Here is a 19,078-nt window from a genome sequence, read left to right as displayed (position 1 = left end):
AATCAGATCCATACCTGACATCTGAGAGTGTCATAATCGTCCCATCGTGTATCCTAATTTTAACAATACCAATACCAATTATCTTACTAGATGAATCATTTCCCATGCGCACAACTCCACCTTCAACCGAACTGTATGTGGAGAACCATTCTCTTTTGGGACATGTGTGGAAAGAACATCCCGAATCTAGGATCCACTCGGACGTAAGCTTGGAGTTATCGTTCGTTGACACTAACAAGAAATCATCACCATTTTCATCGGCCAAATTAGCACCAGCTACATCTTCCTCGTTACTCTCAGCAGCTCTTTTACTTCGCAGTTTATAACAATCTACTTTGACGTACCTAACTTTTTACAATAGCTACACCTTTTGTCTCGTTTCTTTGATGCTACCAAAATGGAAGCTTGTCTATCTGTCTTGCTATCCAAATGAAACTCATTGTCGAGTTTGTCTGTACTCAACAAATGACCTTTCACATCTTCGAACGGAAGTTTGTCTCTACCATAAATCAGGGTCTCCTTAAAAGACTTGTATGAACGGGGTAAAGAGCAAAATAATAGAATAGCCTGATCTTCATCGTCAATATGAACCACAACATTCTTTAAATCATTTAAAAGAGTAATGAATTGACTTTTTCCCAGTAACAACCTTTTTCAATGAGGATTGAACTAGAATTGCCATCATCCGAACTTGCCACAGATTAAAATTTGTCTCACCATTGAACTTCTCAATTTCAAACCTTGTTGTTGCCATCTCTGAATAAGCTGATCTATGAAAATTGAACTAGTTTTAATACCACTTGTTAGGATAGACCCAATTAAGTAACAAGTAAAAAAATAGCGGAATAAATTGAGAAATTAAACACACAAATTAACGTGGAAAAACCCTTCCAAAGATGATAAAAAACCACGGGCAAAGATAATTTTACTATAATGGCAAAATAATGAAGAGTACAAAATATGGAGATAAAACTAAACCCCGAAAACCCAAAAACAAAGAACCCTCAAAATGTAAACACAAAATTCTCTAAATGTATTTGAGTTATAATATCTAATGGGTGTTTGTAAAAGAGCCTATTTATAAGCTAAATTCATAGGTCAAATAATAATAAAATAATCTAAACTAATTAGTATTTGATTGAAACAAATAAACAGAGTTTAATTGAAAGATAATTTCTCAAATTTGACTGAAAATAGGAGTCATATTTAACAGGAATCCATTTCTTATCCAAAATTAGGATGTCTTCTCCATTTCCAGCATTCCATCGAATGCTTTTATCAAGAAAGTTGAGCCTCTCACAAAGGCTATTCCAAGCTTATGAAAAGTTCTGGCCCCCTTTAATATGGAGAGGCGTTGAATTGGGAAAATAAATTCTTTTAAGAAAAGAGGCTCATTTCAACTTGGGTCTTGGATAAGCTTCCAAGCTTGTTTAGCTAATAAGGCCAGATTAAAAGCTTGAAAATCACGAAATCCCAAAATCCCAAAATCCCATTCCACTATTTTGCTTTTTTATTACAAGTTTGCTCCATGACATCCATCTTATCGAATTCTTTGATGGATTCACACCAACCCACTAGAATTTATTCATCATCACATTAAGTTCAATATAAAAGGAAGATGGTATTTTGAAGTTTTGCATAACATAAGTAGGCATGGCTAAAACCAAAGATTTGATAAAGACTTCCCTCTCAGCTTGAGATAAAAAGTTTGTTTTTCCAACTAGAAATTCTTGAGGATATTTTACTTTTCAAGAAAGCTAGAGTTTCTTTCTTTTCTCTACCCCATGTTGATGGCAATCTAAGATACTTAGAATGAACTAACATTGAGACAATTTGGAGAGTATTCTTAATTAGTTTTATTTGGGCAAGAAGGGTGTTGGTTGAGAAGAGAATGGAAGATTTCTCTAAGTTAACCTATTGCCCCAAAACATATTGGAATAGAGAGATACAATATTTAATAACCATTGCGTTTGATAGATCCATTTTGCAAAATAAAAAACAAAAGTCGGCAAAGAGGATATGAGAAATTGGTGGGCATCTAGGTGTGATTCATAACCCTTCAACAAAACCATCCTCTTCAGCTTTCCTGATTATGGTCGAGAAATTATTTATGGTCGAGAAACTATTACCAATCAAGTTGAAGTGATCGAAAAGAGAGGATCTCCTTGTCAAAGCCCCCATTTAGAGAATATAGTTTCCTTAGCTTTTCTATAAATGTGGGCATGCAAAGAAGTGGAAGAAACACAATTCATTATCCATCGGACCCAAAACTCGCCAAAACTTATTCTAAAGATCAAATTTTCAAAGAAAAACCAATAAATTTTATCACATGCTTTGGCAAGGTCAAGCTTGATTACCGTTATACCTTTTCTCTCCCATTTCTTCTTTTTTATAGTGTGAAAAGCTTCATGCTCCATTAGAATGTTCTATTGGATTTGTTAGCCTAGGATGAAAGTCGATTGAGTTGAAGAAATGATCTTTAGAAAGATCAATTTCATTCTAGTTACGAAAATCTGAACAATTACTTTATAAATGAAATCACAACATCTAATGGGCTGAAAATCATTAATTGTTCAAAGGACAAATCTGGTCTCACCTCAATCTCTTCTATTGGTACTATATATGAAGGATCAGATTGACATCGTCTCAACATGGAGACATGGAAAATGTCATGGATGTGGTCCAATTTTGATGGTAATTCTAATTGGTATGCCATTGATCCGACTCTCTTAAGGATTCTATAAAGGTTCGATGAACCTAGGACTTAATTTTCCCTTTCTTCCGAATCTCATCACCCTCCGTCATGGGGTCATTTTCAGGAAGACTTGATCTCTATCATGAATTAGTTTGATTTTCCCCTCAAACTCTTGTACCACTTGGGGACCCAAAATTTTCCTTTCACCCATTTCGATCCAACACAGTGGTGATCGACACTTGCGACTATACAAGGCTTCATAGGGTGCCATTTGTATGTTTTGATTAGAAGCTATTATTATATGAAAATTTTGCTAGAGGCAAATGTTCTTCCTAACTACCTCGGAATTCGATGATACAGCCCCTTAGCGTATTGTCCAATATTTGAATGAATCGTTTGGATTGTCCGTTAGTTTACGGATGGAAGGTAGTATTAAAATCTAAATGAGTAATCAGTGCCTCGTGAAATTTTTTTCCAAAACCGAGACGTAAAACTGGGATCTCGATCCTAAATAATTGATACGGGTACCCCATGCAATATCCGGAATATATAACTTAGCTAGCTTTTGTAAAGAATAATTTATCGTCGCCAGACATGCGAATGTCTAGACTGGAAATACTATAGCAAAATAGATAAATAATTAAATAGTAGTGTCCGCAGGTGTACGAGTCAAATTATTAAATAGTTTAGTTTAACAACAAAACACTCCAGGAAGCATTCCAAGGATCGTACCCAGTAGAGGTTGAATTAAAACCTAAATTATTAAATAATACTGATTTAAAATTATATTACAAAAAACAAATTAAAATGAATTAATTAAACTAACATAACAAATTAAAATGAATTAATTAAACTAACATAAAATTATCTAACATTAAAATCTACAAATTAACAATCGAAATAAATCCAATAAATCGAGCAGGGGATTAACTCACTTTAGTGATCCTAATTAGCTTCAGGATTCTTGTTTATAGAGTTAGCTATTAATTAACTAGTTATTACCTCTCAGCCTCTAACTAATTAACAGATCGACGAATACACGCTTACTCTCAGCCTTACTTTCTTGATCGTGATAAATTATGATTTACTTGGTAAACTTATCTTTCGATCTCGTTTATCCTAAATTACTTCCTAGGGGCGTTACTTCCTAGAGTTTAATCATATTAATTTAAGTCAACTAAGCTAAAATTTAACCTTAATTCATCCGTTAATTATTCACACATCCATTTGTTAATCTCTATTTGGAAATTAGCTACTCATTGATTGTAATACAATAATTCCTAAACTCATATTTAACATGTAGAATGGCAAATTACATAAAAGTAAGGAGTAGAGAAAGAAATCCATTTTTTATATCAATTGAAGCTTGGAAGCAAAATATCCTTTAATAGTCACAAAGATCATCTCAATTGCAATTGGAATCAACAACAAAATAATGAAAAACTACTATATTAAAGCCTTGGATCGAAATCGAATCCAAGTTAAAAACAATAACAAAAGTATAAAAAGGACTAAACAAAAAAGAAAATAAAACTAAACTAAAAAATACTAAAAAAAACTCACTTGGCCAAGCCTCCTTAAATGAGACTTAACATGCCTATTTATAAAGTTTATATTCAAACTTAATTAAGGTTACTAAACAACCCAAAATTCTGATTAAGGTACATTATGAGGAATAAAATACCCTTAATTAATTTTTCTTGTTTGTCACTCGATGTCGTGACACCACAAGACTGGTGTCACAACACTACCTTCATTTCTTGGGTATCTTGGCTTTGAAATTCGATGTTGCAACACCACTTCTCGGTGTTATGACACTGCAATCATCTCTCGCCTTTTAAACCTGAAAATAGTGTCCTACACGCTAGATAGAGTCATTAGATCATCCCTAAGCCCATAGTGGCCCATTAGGTCATAACATAACTCAAAATTGTGAAAAAATGCTTATTTTGCATAAATTAAGCACAAGGTAATTAAAACTGAAAATGAAATAAGAACACATATAAATGCTATGCAACAAACTCGTTAAGTGCCGAAAAGACCTTAAGTTCAAGCATTAGATATTTTCTGGGTATTTATAGTCTAATGATCACAGTTTATCTAAAGTTTCAAGACTAACAACAACTCGAGTAGGATCAACATTAGAGTCTTGGATTTAATTTCCTGTAGAAAATCAATTTTCCAAAATCTTGTGGCATGGTTTTTTCCAAAATACCCCATTTTCAATGCATGCATGTAGACTCATTCAAATTTTAACAATTAAAGTTTAAAAAACCTAAGCTCTCATACCATAAAATGTAACTTCCCCAACCTGGCCTAAACATTAAGCCTGAGTTTAGAAGATTACATTGACCATCGACATGGCCTAGTAAAACTATCAAAGTTTAAAACAGTTGTTTAAAACATCTATTTTACTTTCTAAAGAAAAGTTTAGTGGGTTTCAAAAAGATTGTGATTTAGTTTCAAAACTAATAGTTTTTAATGATTAATTTATAAAAGTATTTTTCAATTTAAATGTTTTACAAAGCCTACTTACGTAGTAATGCAGCGGAAAAGTGATGTTTAACTTAGTCCTTAATAAAAACCAAATTTTATGCATAAATAAATAGAATCCATATTTCAGCTTCCTATATTCAAATTAAATGTCATGCATGCTATAAAAGATCAAATCCTAAGTTCCATGCCTCAGTTTAAAAATAAAATAATATAGTTTCTAAATAACAGAAATTTCAAATAACAAATCTAAAATACTTTATAAAAAAAATCGATTTCAAACCGAGACCCTTCGGATGTTGTGTTTGCATCCTAACTTGGTGGGTTATCTGTAAAGATAGAAATTAAAAGAAGTGAGTTTAAAGAGCTTAGTGTGAGTCTGACCAAGTAAATCTGTAGCACCCCTAACCCATATCTGTCGCCGGAATAGGGTTACGAGGCATTACAGAAAATATACAACTTTCATACATTCACACAACCACTCAGATCATATTCGAAAGCTTACCTTTGTAACTTCAATTAAACAATTCTTGAATCATTAATACACAAAGCACAAAACAATTTTATTGTATTTGCATATAACCATTTTGTTATCTTATAGCATAAATTACTATTTATATGATCGAATATACTTCTTTTACATTGAAAATTCATGCGCAAATTATCATACCAATATGAACCATTTTATAACACAAATGTTAAGTTATATCACCTAATTCGCAAGCTAAATAACATGTCTAACCATCATATATTCAAACAACTTATGATCCATTTCTAAGCATAATTACCAAGTCAAAACATACCTAAATTTATATGCTAGCATAGTAACAAAATTACTAATACACAACCAATTCATTTGCTCACCTATTCATCTATCAAAATTAACCCTTTTTAGTCATACCAATTCCACCATTCAATTTTAAATTAAATTTACCATTTAATAACCAAATACACATGTCAAATCGTCACTTTAAATATCAAACCATAAACAAGCATGTCATTTGCATACGTATCCAATTTATCTATCATTAGCCGAATATGCATGCACATCATTTACCAATTCCAAGCAAATTTTACAAGACAAAGTATATATCAAATTTTATATCAATAATCAACCACACCAAATAACCAAAATCATAATATAGCAAAGTCATCTCATAGCTTAACAAAACATGTACCACATTATACATAATAATCTATTTTAAATCTTCATTGCCGAATACATCCATTCATGATATCATGCATATCTTACACATAGCTTATATCATTAAAATACACATTACCTTTGAACATGATCAAGCTAAAACCAATCATTAGACATATTACTCAATCATATATATTTCCAACTATGATTTCACCTATATGCCATAACAAAATATTCTTTAATACCAAATCACATAATAACACCTTAACTAAACATAACAACCAAGTTCACATATATTTTTATCTATGCATGAACCATAGCTGAATTAACCAAACACACACATCCAAAATCACCAACCATTTTCAATGCGTATAACACATATAACTTAACTAAAGATTCATATATTCACATAACATATTAGTCATTTTCACATGGCTTAATATATACATAACTTCAAACTTAACCAAATATAATCTAGCTTATACATGCCATAGGTTCAAGTTCAAACTTATAAAGTACCAAAAACAGTCGATAGTGTGATAGACTTTGCTGACGATCCCCGAGCTTGTAACTAGATTCCAAAACCTATAAAACAGAGGTAAGCATACATATAGAGTAAACTATCATAGCTTAGTAAGTCATAAGCAAATAATAAATCAATCTAATCAAACCAATTTATAATAACATAATCACATTTAATCTCAATCTTAAAGTTTCATATACAATTTATACTTTCATAGATGAACTATACGTTGGCTAAATATAGATATATCTATTATCAAAGTATCATACACTTTCAAAGCCATATTATCAATATGTATATAACCAAATATACATAAACTCATATACATATATTCATGAATCATTTCATAAATATTCACATTTTATATTCATAAGGCCGAATATAATCATATACATATGTTTGTACATAGATCACAAATAAGATATCACTATACATAACCTTTGGCTAAATGTACTTTTCATATACACATATATTTTCATTTACTATATATTTTATTTGCAACACATATCAAGTAACCTACTTACCTTATTTCAAATAAGTAATAAGCTATCACATACTTGATCACTTTAGCTCGTTTAACACATTCAATCACAACTTATCTTTGCCCGTTGAACCTTTCGGAATTGATTGGATACTCGGATAATTAAACATGTCATACAATGCCAACGTCCTAGACGCGGTCTTACATGCTATCACATATCGATGCCACTGTCCCAGACATGGTCTTACACGTAACCACATATATCGATGCCAACGTCCCAGACGTGGTCTTACACGAGAACACATATCGAAAATCCTATGTCATGACATATGTATCCTAGCTATTCCTAAGGTTCGTACAAGGCTTTCGGACGTTGTAACTCGATCAAATCGAAGTCGTACACATAGCTTTTAAGCATATTCACATTCGGCTTCCATATATACATTTTCACATAATTCATTTCAGCATATAAAACTCGTATTTATTTAAAATTAACAACATCTATTTGCTTATAAACTTAACTCGAACAACAATAATCAGAACGGGACGACTAATCGATAATTTTGGTTTACCCTCGATCCAAATCCGATTTCTTTGGTTCTTGATCTAAACATATTCAAATTTAACCCATTCAAACATAATTTCATTCAATTTAGTCCAAAAACACACAAATAGGCAAATTATCATTTTACCCCAGACATTTTACATTTTTTACAATTTAGTCCAAATTGTACAAAACACAAAACATGCAAAATTTGCACCACCATGCTTAGGCCAAATCTTGCTTATGCTCATACGAGTCCATACATTTCATTTATTTCATATTTTAGTCCCTTAATTTATTATTTTTGCAGTTTAGCCCTAATTACTCAAAATCATCAAAAAATCCAATACAAAACATATTAATCTAAAACATATTTTTCATAATTCATCATCTAACATCACAAAGCTCAATTATTCATCAATGGAATAACTCAAAATATTCATCGAAATCAGAAATTCAAGCATGGGCTTTGTACATTACACTGTAACGATATCAAAAACGTAAAAATTACAAAAACTGAGCTAGTTACATACCTTAATTAAGCTCAACAATGGTCGAATACCCTAGGCTTTATTTATTTTCTTTATTTTTCCAAGTTTCAGTCAAAATAATAAAGATGAACTAATGGCTTTTAAATTTTATGTTTTATTTTATGATAACTAATTATGCATTTTACATAATTAACCTTTAAAATTTAATAATAAAACTATATAATATAAGGTCACTACCGCCCATTACATGCTATCATGGACAAATTGCAACTTAAACACTTCAAATTATAAATACAATCACATTTTGTCCCTTACACATTAAACTATTAAATTTTTATTTTACGCGATTAAGCCATTTTTTTAAATCGGGCACCCAAACGATAAAATTAACACACGAAAATTTCACGAATATAAATTCACACATAATAAACACAAAAAATAATTTTTAAATATTTTTCTAACTCAGATTCGTGGTCCCAAAACTACCATTTTGAATAGGGTCTAAATCGGGCTGTTACAAAATCAGTGCAGAACAATAAAAAAAAGTATATGAATTAACAGCTCTCTAAAAAATTGAAATCGTATAGCATAGTAGAATTCGATAGTTCATTTGAACATGTTTATAAATGTCCATGCAATGCATAAATAATAGGAAAGATCCTACCCATACTCTGCTATACTCCTCAATAAGAGTTCCTCAAAACTTTTCCAACCATAACACTTCAGTTTGTAGATGAACCACCAATATTTGCAGATAACTGCTAGTAGTAAAAATTGTGGATGAACCACTAGTATTTTAAAAACAATTTGCAGACAAGCTGCCACTTGGTTCATTATTGAACCATATGTTTGCAAATAATCGCCACTTGTTGTGGGTGCACAACATATTTGCAGATAAAAGCTGCCAGTAATTTGTGGATGAACCACCAATGTTGTAGATTATTAAACTGCCAATACTTCTTCCGTAAAATCGTCCCACACTATGCAATGCAGTATAACATGCTTGAAATAGTATAATGTAAAAAAAATTAACATACTTAACATGTTTTCAGTTCAATAGTAGCATTAGGCATGCTTAACATGTATTCAGTTCAATAGTAACAGTAGATATGCTTAACATGTATTGGGGTTCAATAGTAGTAGTAGGCATGCTTAACATGTGTTTCGTAATACAGTGGTATGAATAACAATAATAGTTAATTAGTAATACAGTGACAGTAGACATGTAACATTCATTTATCAAACATTATAACAGTTGCAAATCAGTTATGAATTCATAAAATTCCAGCATATTCATAATATTAGGGACTTAATCGAGTGAATAAAATCTATAAAAGAAATATAAGGATTATACAAGGACTAAATTGAACAATTCACAAAATTTTGGGCAAAACTATAAAATAGGGGTCACACGGCCGTGTGGCCTGACCGTGTGTGATGCTATAAGTCATGTAGAGGGTTTATATGGTCGTGTGGCCATATTGTGTAACAAATTAAGGTCGTGTGGCAAATGTAAAAATTAACCTACATGAGGGACACGACCGCGTGAAAGGTTCTTAATCATGTGGTTCAAAAACTATCCTAGGGTTTGTAGGGCACATGATTGTATGGTCCACCCATTTGGTCCACATGTTCGTGTGAGAGGTTGAGTGGCCCTAATCCTAGACATGGTTTGCCCCAATTCACTTGTAAAATAACACACACCTTTCACTAGGAGACCAATCGACCTTCTTCACGTCTGATTCTAATCCGATTCACCTAAATTAGGTCATTCAAACGACATATTTACACACGAGTTAATGATTGATTTCAAGATTTATCAAGAACTAAAAAAGTTTGTTTAATCAAACGTAAGATTAGCATCAGACAGAAAATTACATAAATTCAGGATTTAAACTTTAGAACAAGATGTACTTACTGTTTCTTGGCAAGGTTCAGAATGCTATTGATGGCAATTATGAATTTGGTAGAAAAACGAGTAACGAGGAATGATTTACTTCGAGAAAGCAAAAAATATTCGGCAGCAATGGAATGAATTATGATGAAAAGAATAGAAAAATAAAAGAAAATAAAAAGAGAAGAAATAGAAAAGATGGAAACTAAATTTTAAATAGGATTGAAAAGAGAGTAAAATCTAGTTTAATTAGAAAATAATGGTTAAATAGTCTAGGATTTGAAACCCTAGGGCGACAAGGGTAAATATCCTAAAGTTTTAGGCCAAAAATAAAAAAAATAAATAGGGGAAGAGAGTTGCTCGAATCTAGGTTACATAAAAGGGGAAACTAATGCTAAACTATTGGGTTATTACCTATTTCTTGTTAAGTTTTATCTCCAACAGAATATATTTTAGTGTGCCTTTATCCTAGATTGTTGAAAATAAAAAAGGAAAATAAACGAGAGAAGAGTGACTCAAACTTAAGTTTTTAGGAATGATACTAAGCAGGGATTTAAATAGTGGTCGGGTAGAGGAATACTGGCCGCTATATAACGGTAACGGCACCGTCCAAAACCGCTACTGCTGAAAATAGTAGTGTGAAGCGGAGTCACACCAATAGCAGTAGATTGCGGCCACAATTTAACGGGTAACGGCCAGTTGAGGTAATAACGGGCCACTATTCCCGTTATTTTTCGTTACAGTAAAAATTAAAAATACTGAACGAAGCAAGAATTCTTTTCCTCTCGTCTTGAGTTAAATTAACGCTAAACATGGAAACGTCAAGGTTCATTTCATCGGAAAGTTGATGAGCGATCTCTTGCCATCGAAGGATGACTTGGGTAGCATTTTGTTCAAGTGTTAGGCTGACGAAAAATGCCATCACAGACTCACAATTGCAAGAACTGGAATGAGTTTTAGTTTCCAGGCAAGTACGATTCCAAAGCTACCACCACCACCACCTCGAATCGCCCAAAAGAAATCTTCCCCCATAGATTTCCTATCAAGAATTCTTCCATTTATGTCAATGAATTGAGCGTCAATCACGTTATCAGTTATCAGTTATCACCGCCAGTACCGTATTTTTTGAAAAACAACCCGAAACCTCCGACGCTAATATAACCGCCAACTCCAATTGAATAAAAACGCCACTTGCAAAGGTGAGTGTTCTACTTTTCTCTGCAATTCTATAATAAACTTCACCGAAAATTGCACTAGCTTGAACCCATGCAACTATGTTTTCAATTTCGACATCCACCGATCGGAAATTAACCAAGTCAATGACAACAAACGGGACTTTGACAACATACGAAAGACCTTCGTAATTATGGGCCGCCACTTCGGGTCCAAATATGGAGCCCATGTTTCCTCGAACAGTAAATCGTTGCTTGAAAATGGGATGTTCGCGACGGTGTTACGATGACCACGATGACCAAAGGCTTTGGAGTATTGTAAAATTAAAAAAAAATTCAATTCATCTAAAAAAGAATCAACAGAAATACAAAGAGAGTATGAGTCAAAAAGGAATATATTCCTCACCTACAAAATTAGATAGTTTTCAATAAAAAAAGTAAAAGAAGTCCAAATACAATAGAAAAAAAACAATCAAAAGTAATAGAAAAATATGAAATTCTATCATATTTCACTGTTTAAACATCAAAGACCAAACCAAACAAAATCACAACAGACAACACAAACAAAAAAAATCTCTAAAACAAAATCTTACTTGCACATTCGGAGATTCATAATTTTCAACTTTCAAGTAAGTACCTGAATTTTTTTGTCTTGAATTCTGCTTCTTTTTTGTTGTAAAATGCTAGAAATTGCGAACATATATCATTTAATGGATAGGTAACAAACAAGTTTTGAATCTGAAAATATATTCTTTAGGTTAGGGATGACTGATGAGAAATAGTTAAGGAGAAAGGGAAAGGTTTGGAAGGATGCTTTGAAATATGAATGGGTTTTGAAAAAATTTTGAGGGTTTTGGGTTTCCAATATTTTTGTTTTTTTTTTCATTTATTGTTGGCGGTACTTGAGACTTGAGAGTTGAGAGGCAGAGCTGATGGCCTAATGCTTTATTTTTTCCTACCATCCATTTGTTTTTTTTTTATATTGTAAGATTTTATTTATTTTTATTTTTTTGGGGTTTGTGGATTTATATTTGATTTTTGTTGGATTTGGTGTCTATTTTAATTTTTGTTTGGTTGTGTGCTGCCCATTCTCTATATCCAATCCAACAATCAACTTCTAAAAGCCCCTCAAACCATCCTACAACTAAAAATATCAATTTAAAATTAAGTTATAAATTTTTATTAGAGTTAAAATGTGATTTTGTATTGGTTTGTATCTTGATAGCTCTCAAAAGGATTAATTGAAATTTTGACATTTTCTAGGAAGAAATTATAATTTTACCATATATTAACTTAAGATTTTATAAATCTTGGGAGACTAAAGTAGTAATCTTTCATTTTTTTTTTTGGAGGTTAGGGCACTAGTTGGCTCTCTTTTTTACCATATATTAACTTAAGATTTTATAAATCTTGGGAGACTAAAGTAGTAATCTTTCATTTTTTTTTGGGAGGTTAGGGCACTAGTTGGCTCTCTCTTTTTACCTTCTATCGTTCTAATTGCTCAAATTTGATTCCCACCATGTGAGTTGTCTTCATATTTATTTTAGCTTAAATCTTACTATGTGTGAGTTCTCTTTTTTAAATTTTGAAAATTTAAGGGGGCAATGCCCTTTTGCACCTTTAAACTCTCACTTGAATTTGAACTTCAAATATATATATTTTTTGAGAATATAAATTTGAATTTCATTCATTATATAAATTGTAAAAACGAAATGGATACATATATGTAAATTAGTTGAGTTTGAAATTAACAAATTTCTTTAAAAAATTCAAATAATCATAAATATAATATTAGCATAGTATTTTGAAAATACAAATTCAATCTCATTCTCAAAGCCTGAAATTTATATTGTCAATCAGCTGTGAATTGTGGCTCCTATATGCTATTTGAGGATAATTTTTTTGGCACCTAAAATAGAAAATAATTATTAAACCAAAGATGATGAGAAGTTGGAGTTTTTTTTCTATATTATCTGAAATAATCATTATTTTAATCACATTTTTATTTGGTGATCGGGTAATAATGAGTTATGGTGTGTTGTTTTTTTTTTTAAATAAATAAATTATGGATTATGCAATAAATTTAATTTTTTCATGTCAATGATGTTTACATTTTTTTTGTATTATATTGTTAATAATATAAGTAATGAGTTGCTTATATTTCTAAATATGATTTTATATTTCTTATATATAAATAAAAATAAAGTATGCCACCATGTGAAGAGTTCTCGACTAAAGGATTGGAGGGTGCACCAAGTAATGATATAGGTTGGCACTTTGGAACTCCAGTGCCAAATACGAAAGGAAATATCATTTGTAAACTTTGTGGTAAAGTTATATGTGATACTTTATTATTATTTTTAAATGTTATTGTAAATTTATCAATAAAGATTATATATAATTGATAATAATATAAAGTGTGAATTATTTTTATTTTATTAACATGTGTCATTAGAGAAAGTATGATGAATATATTGAAAGAAAGCAACACAAAGAAAATAGATAAAATGAGAAGAACAGATGAATTCTTATCTCAATTAAGAGGAGACAAAGATGAACATGAGGAATTTATTGATGAGGTTTCTGCTATAAGGCAAGCAACTTGAGAAAGTATCCAATCACAACACGAGTGGCATAAAAGAGAAGAATTCAGATGAAGTACTGGTGGTTGGAATAACATTTATGAAGAAAGGCGATCTTCTCATGGATCAACTAGAAAATATCATGGAGAAAGAACAAGTAAATCCATCCCAAGTGAGTCTGAGTTTACCTTAAGGGGAGCTATACCTGAATTGGCTAGAAGCAAAAGTTAAAAGCAACCAAAGATCAGTGACTCTTTTCTAAAAACTTTACGAAGGAAGATAGGTGAAACGGTATTTAAATTTTTAACATATGAACGATTTCCTTTTCAATTAGCAAACTCTCCATGGTTGTATAACTTAATTCAAGATCAAAAGAAGTTGGATAAGGTGTAAAGCTCCCAACACCTTATGAGGTTTTAGATGTGTATTTGGAGTCAAAGTATCAATGAGTTCGTGATTGGGTAAATGGACTAAAGACTCATTGGAAAGAATTGGGTGCAACTCTAATGTGTGATGGTTGGACCAACAGTTTGAATCAAATGCACATCATTAATTTCCTTGTTTATTGTAGTAAAGGAACCACTTTTTGGAAATTAGTATATGTCTCAAGTGTTTGTAGTAGAGATGCTGAATTCTACTACAGTTTGTTAGATTCAGTTGTAGAAGAAATTGGAGAAAATTACATTGTCCAAATAGTGATTGATAATGAGGCAACAATGAAAGCTGTTGGAAAAAAATTAATGTTGAAAAGAAAACATCTATATTGGACCTCATGTTCAACTCACTGTTTAGATTTATGCCTTGAAGATATTGGGAAAAAGCTTAGTGTAGCAAAAGTGTTAGATGTGGCAAAGAAAGTGACTTGCTTTATATACAATCACATTTGGACTGTTGATTTGATGAACAAGTATACACAAGGGAAACAAATACTTCGACCCACTCTTACTCGATTTGCAACTCATTTCATTCAGCTTGAAGAGATAACAAGACAAAAGCAAGGTCTGAGAGAAATGTTTAATTCAAAGGTCAGCATTTTATAATTAGTTAATATAATTACTTAAATATAACAACCTTTAATGATTTTATTAATTCCAAATAAATAAAATTATATTATTTTAAAATTTTTCTTATGAATATATAGGAATTTAAAGAATCAAAATGGGGATAGCAAAAGTTAGGGCCTGCTTATGAAACCAAAAAAATTGTTTTGGGAAATATTTTTTGGAAAAAAGCCAATGACCTAATAAAAGTTTACGAGCCTGTAGTAAAAGTATTGAGACTTGTGGATGGCGATGAAAAACCAATAATGGGTTTTATTTGTGAGGCTATTGATAGAGCTAAATGAGCAATTCAACAAGATTTTTGATATTTCACCGAGTACGAAAAGATTATTGACAATAGATGGAATTTTATGCATTCCAACTTGCATTCAACTGGTAAGATAAAATGTTTCATATAATTAAGAGCTATTTTTATATTTTATTATTTTAAGCTTTAGATTATTATTATTTGATGATATTCTTGTAAATTATACTTAAGTTATTTTCTCAATCCTCAATTTCAATTTGGGGTGGAGCATTCTGAGAATGTACTAATAGAAACATTAGAAGGTACATGATTAGTAATTGAAAGATTAGAACTTCTCTTGATACTCAAGTTAGAATTGTTAATCAGGTTAGATTCAAGTATTATTATTTGTAACTTAGTTACATAATTTGAAATAGAATTATTAATTTTTTACTCTATCTTTTATTTATGCAGTTGTTACTATTTAGAGATAAACATGAGACATTCGGTACTCCACAAGCACAAAGAGCTTAGAAGCAAATGAATCCGGGTAAGCAATTAATTAAATCATTTAACTTAATTTATATTATTTAATTATATTGTACATTTTGAAGTTATTTTGAAATTTAAATAATATTATGCAGCTGAGTGTTGGATAATATACAGCATATATGTTCCCGAATTACAAAAATTAGCAATTAAAGTGCTTAGTCAAACAACTTCTGCATCAAAATTGCAAACGAAATTGGAACACATTTAGTTATATTCACACCAAGGCAAGAAATAGATTAAAGTATAAAAATCTTGAGAAACTAGTGTTTACCTATTATAATATGAGGCTTCAGATAAGACATCAAAAAAGAATGAGCATTGATGATATAAACGCTAGTTTTAATCCTATCAGCCTTGATCATATCTTTGAAGATGTTGATCCACTATCAGAATGTCTTCATGAGAAAGAGAATCCATTGTTAGATGGTGAAAATGCCAGTGTGTCGCCTATGGATACCTGATGAAATGGATGTTGATCAATCTCAACAACAAAATTTGTCTTATTCAAGTTCTAGTTCAACGCCAAGTCAGAGTGGCGATGGACCCGATGGTGGTGATTTAAGTCCAATTGATGGGGATGATGGACATAGTGTTATAGAGGTGAAATTAGGTCTTCTAGTCGGTATGAAGGAGAATATGGGGTTGGTACCACTAGTGGACATTTCTGTGATAGATCAGAGTTTGATGGAAATATGTTTCCTGAACCTAGGAGAGATAGAAGTGAACCTAGAGCTCCATCAAAAGGAAAAGGCAAGAAGCATACTTCTGTAGGCTCTTCATCTAGTAGGAGATCGAGTTCTAGTAACCTTGGGTATAGTGATTCATCTACTAGTACTCAAGGTTTTTATCCATCAGAACAACCTTCATATTTTCAACCTTCACATGGTTATCCACAACAATATGGTTATTATCCACCATTTCCTAATTATGGTGTGCTATACCAACCTCAAATGCATCCTCTACCACCAATGTATCACCCACCTCCACTACAAGAAAATAGGGCAAAAAACACCGCAAAAATTTTAAAATACAGAGCAATAGCAGCGTTTTACAAAAAACACCGCTAAAAACAGAGCATTAGCGGCGCTTTAGGTAATACGCCGCTAAAAACCAGAGCATTAGCGGCGCTTTTGGTAAAACGCCGCTAAAAACCAGAGCATTAGCGGCGCTTTTGGTAAAACACTGCTAAAAACCAGAGCATTAGCGGCGCTTTTAGTAAAACGCCGCTAAAAGTCATATAACCTCTAAACCTCAAAAAAATCATAAACACTAATCTATAACCCCTAAAACAATAATTATTAAACTTTATGGTTATACAATATATTAAATATTTTCTTATATAATCGTAAAAGAGATAGTATTGAATTTAAAATATTGAATTAATTATCATTATAGTTTAAGGTTTATGGTTTAAAATATATGGTTTAGGGTTTAAGCAGGTTTATAAGTTAACTATGGTTTAAGATATACGGTTTATGGTTTAAGGTTTAGGAGTTAACTAGTATTTGAAGGTTTATGATGAATTATGGGTTTAGGGATTATGATTTAGGGTTTAAGGGTTAGGGTTGAAGTTTACAATGGGACAATTATTAACTTCTTAAGAGATAATTTCCTTTCCAGATTCTTACCTGGGATGCTATTAAGAAAGGGTGATTTTGATTGTGGCAAGCTTAAATATTAATTAGCATTTGTTGAACTATGTATAATTTCCAAGTTTATATAACATAGAAATATCTTACAGAGTGGACATTATAACTAGAGTGTTCCAATAGAGAAATTGTTTTATTAAAGTTATGTAACTTTGTATAAATAATAATGCTATTGTGTATTTTTATCTGTTTTTTTTGTTTAAATATATTTAGATTAAATAGAATGTCTCAAATAAAATATGTTAAAAAGGCGATATAGTTATTTGTGTTTGCAATATATAAATATAAAATGATGCTATATCAGTAATTGTATTAATAATGTTAATATTAATTTTAAAATATTGAATTAATTATCATTATAGTTTAGGATTTATAGTTTAGGGTGTATGATTTAGGGTTTAATTTTTAGTGTTTAGGGATAAATATGGGGATCAGGGTGCAATTGTATATATGAATTTTAATTTGATCTAGTTCTTGTAAATTATTAACACAATTATTGATATAACATCATTTTATATTTATATTGCATACATAAATATTTATATTTATTCAATATAAAAATATATTGTTGTATTTATTTTTTAAAATGTCTATGATTAACTTAAAAATAAAAACTTAAAAATTTAATATTTAAAATTTAAAATTTTAGTCCATATTTCAGTTAAAAAGTTTAATATTCAAAATAAAAAAAATTCAAAAAAATGATAATCTCAACATAAAAATTTTCAAAGAAAAAAATAGAAAAAAATATGTTAAAAATGAAAAAAAATTAAAATTAAGAAATAGTTGCGTTTTTGGGTAAAACACCGCAAAAGTTGAGCTATAATGGCGTTTTTTTAGAAAACGCCACAAAAGGCCATTATTTTTTTTATAAAAAAACGCAAAATACCGCTGACTCCCAAAAATTATTTTTTGGTTACCCGTGTAGCACCCCAAACCCGGCCCAGAAGTTATGGCCGGATCTGATATGCCACATCAAAAACGTTAAAAAAAAATTCCATTCTAAGTTCAGAAAATCGTACTTGATGTTCAAAAGATTAATTCATTAAGGGTTAAAGTGAATGGAAGCTGTGCACCAGGTAGGAAACCGGAAAAGTGGTGGTGAGTCCATCGGACTGCTTAAGTACCAAGCTCCCTTCGGATCCAATCCTAGACATGCATACCGCCATTGCCACACCTTAACGTCATGGATATTTCTAGGAAACCGATTCGATTAAGTCATTTTTAGGAAAAGTGAGTAATTTTGGAAAATACTTTCATTGCGGAAGCTTTGCTTGTTGTCGTGTTATTTTGAAATCAACTGTTGTTTTTGAAAACACGCCCTAAAGCTATCCAATTTCAACAGTTAAAATAAGTATTACCTATCTTAGTAATACATATTAAAAACCATCAAAAATAAATAAGCGGCCTTATTACATTTAAAAGCCCAAAACCTCAAACGTAATAAAAAGGATGTCCAATTCACCAGAAGAAAATCAAACTTTCAGAACGGGTGGCCACTCCGAATTCCCTCACAGCTCCAAGCCCACTATGGTTGGGGATTTCCTGCGTGGATGAAAATAAAAGGGGTG

This window comes from Gossypium hirsutum, chromosome A04, assembly GCF_007990345.1.
Source record: "Gossypium hirsutum isolate 1008001.06 chromosome A04, Gossypium_hirsutum_v2.1, whole genome shotgun sequence".
NCBI lineage: Eukaryota > Viridiplantae > Streptophyta > Magnoliopsida > Malvales > Malvaceae > Gossypium > Gossypium hirsutum.
Note: the sequence above shows the minus strand (reverse complement) of the source record.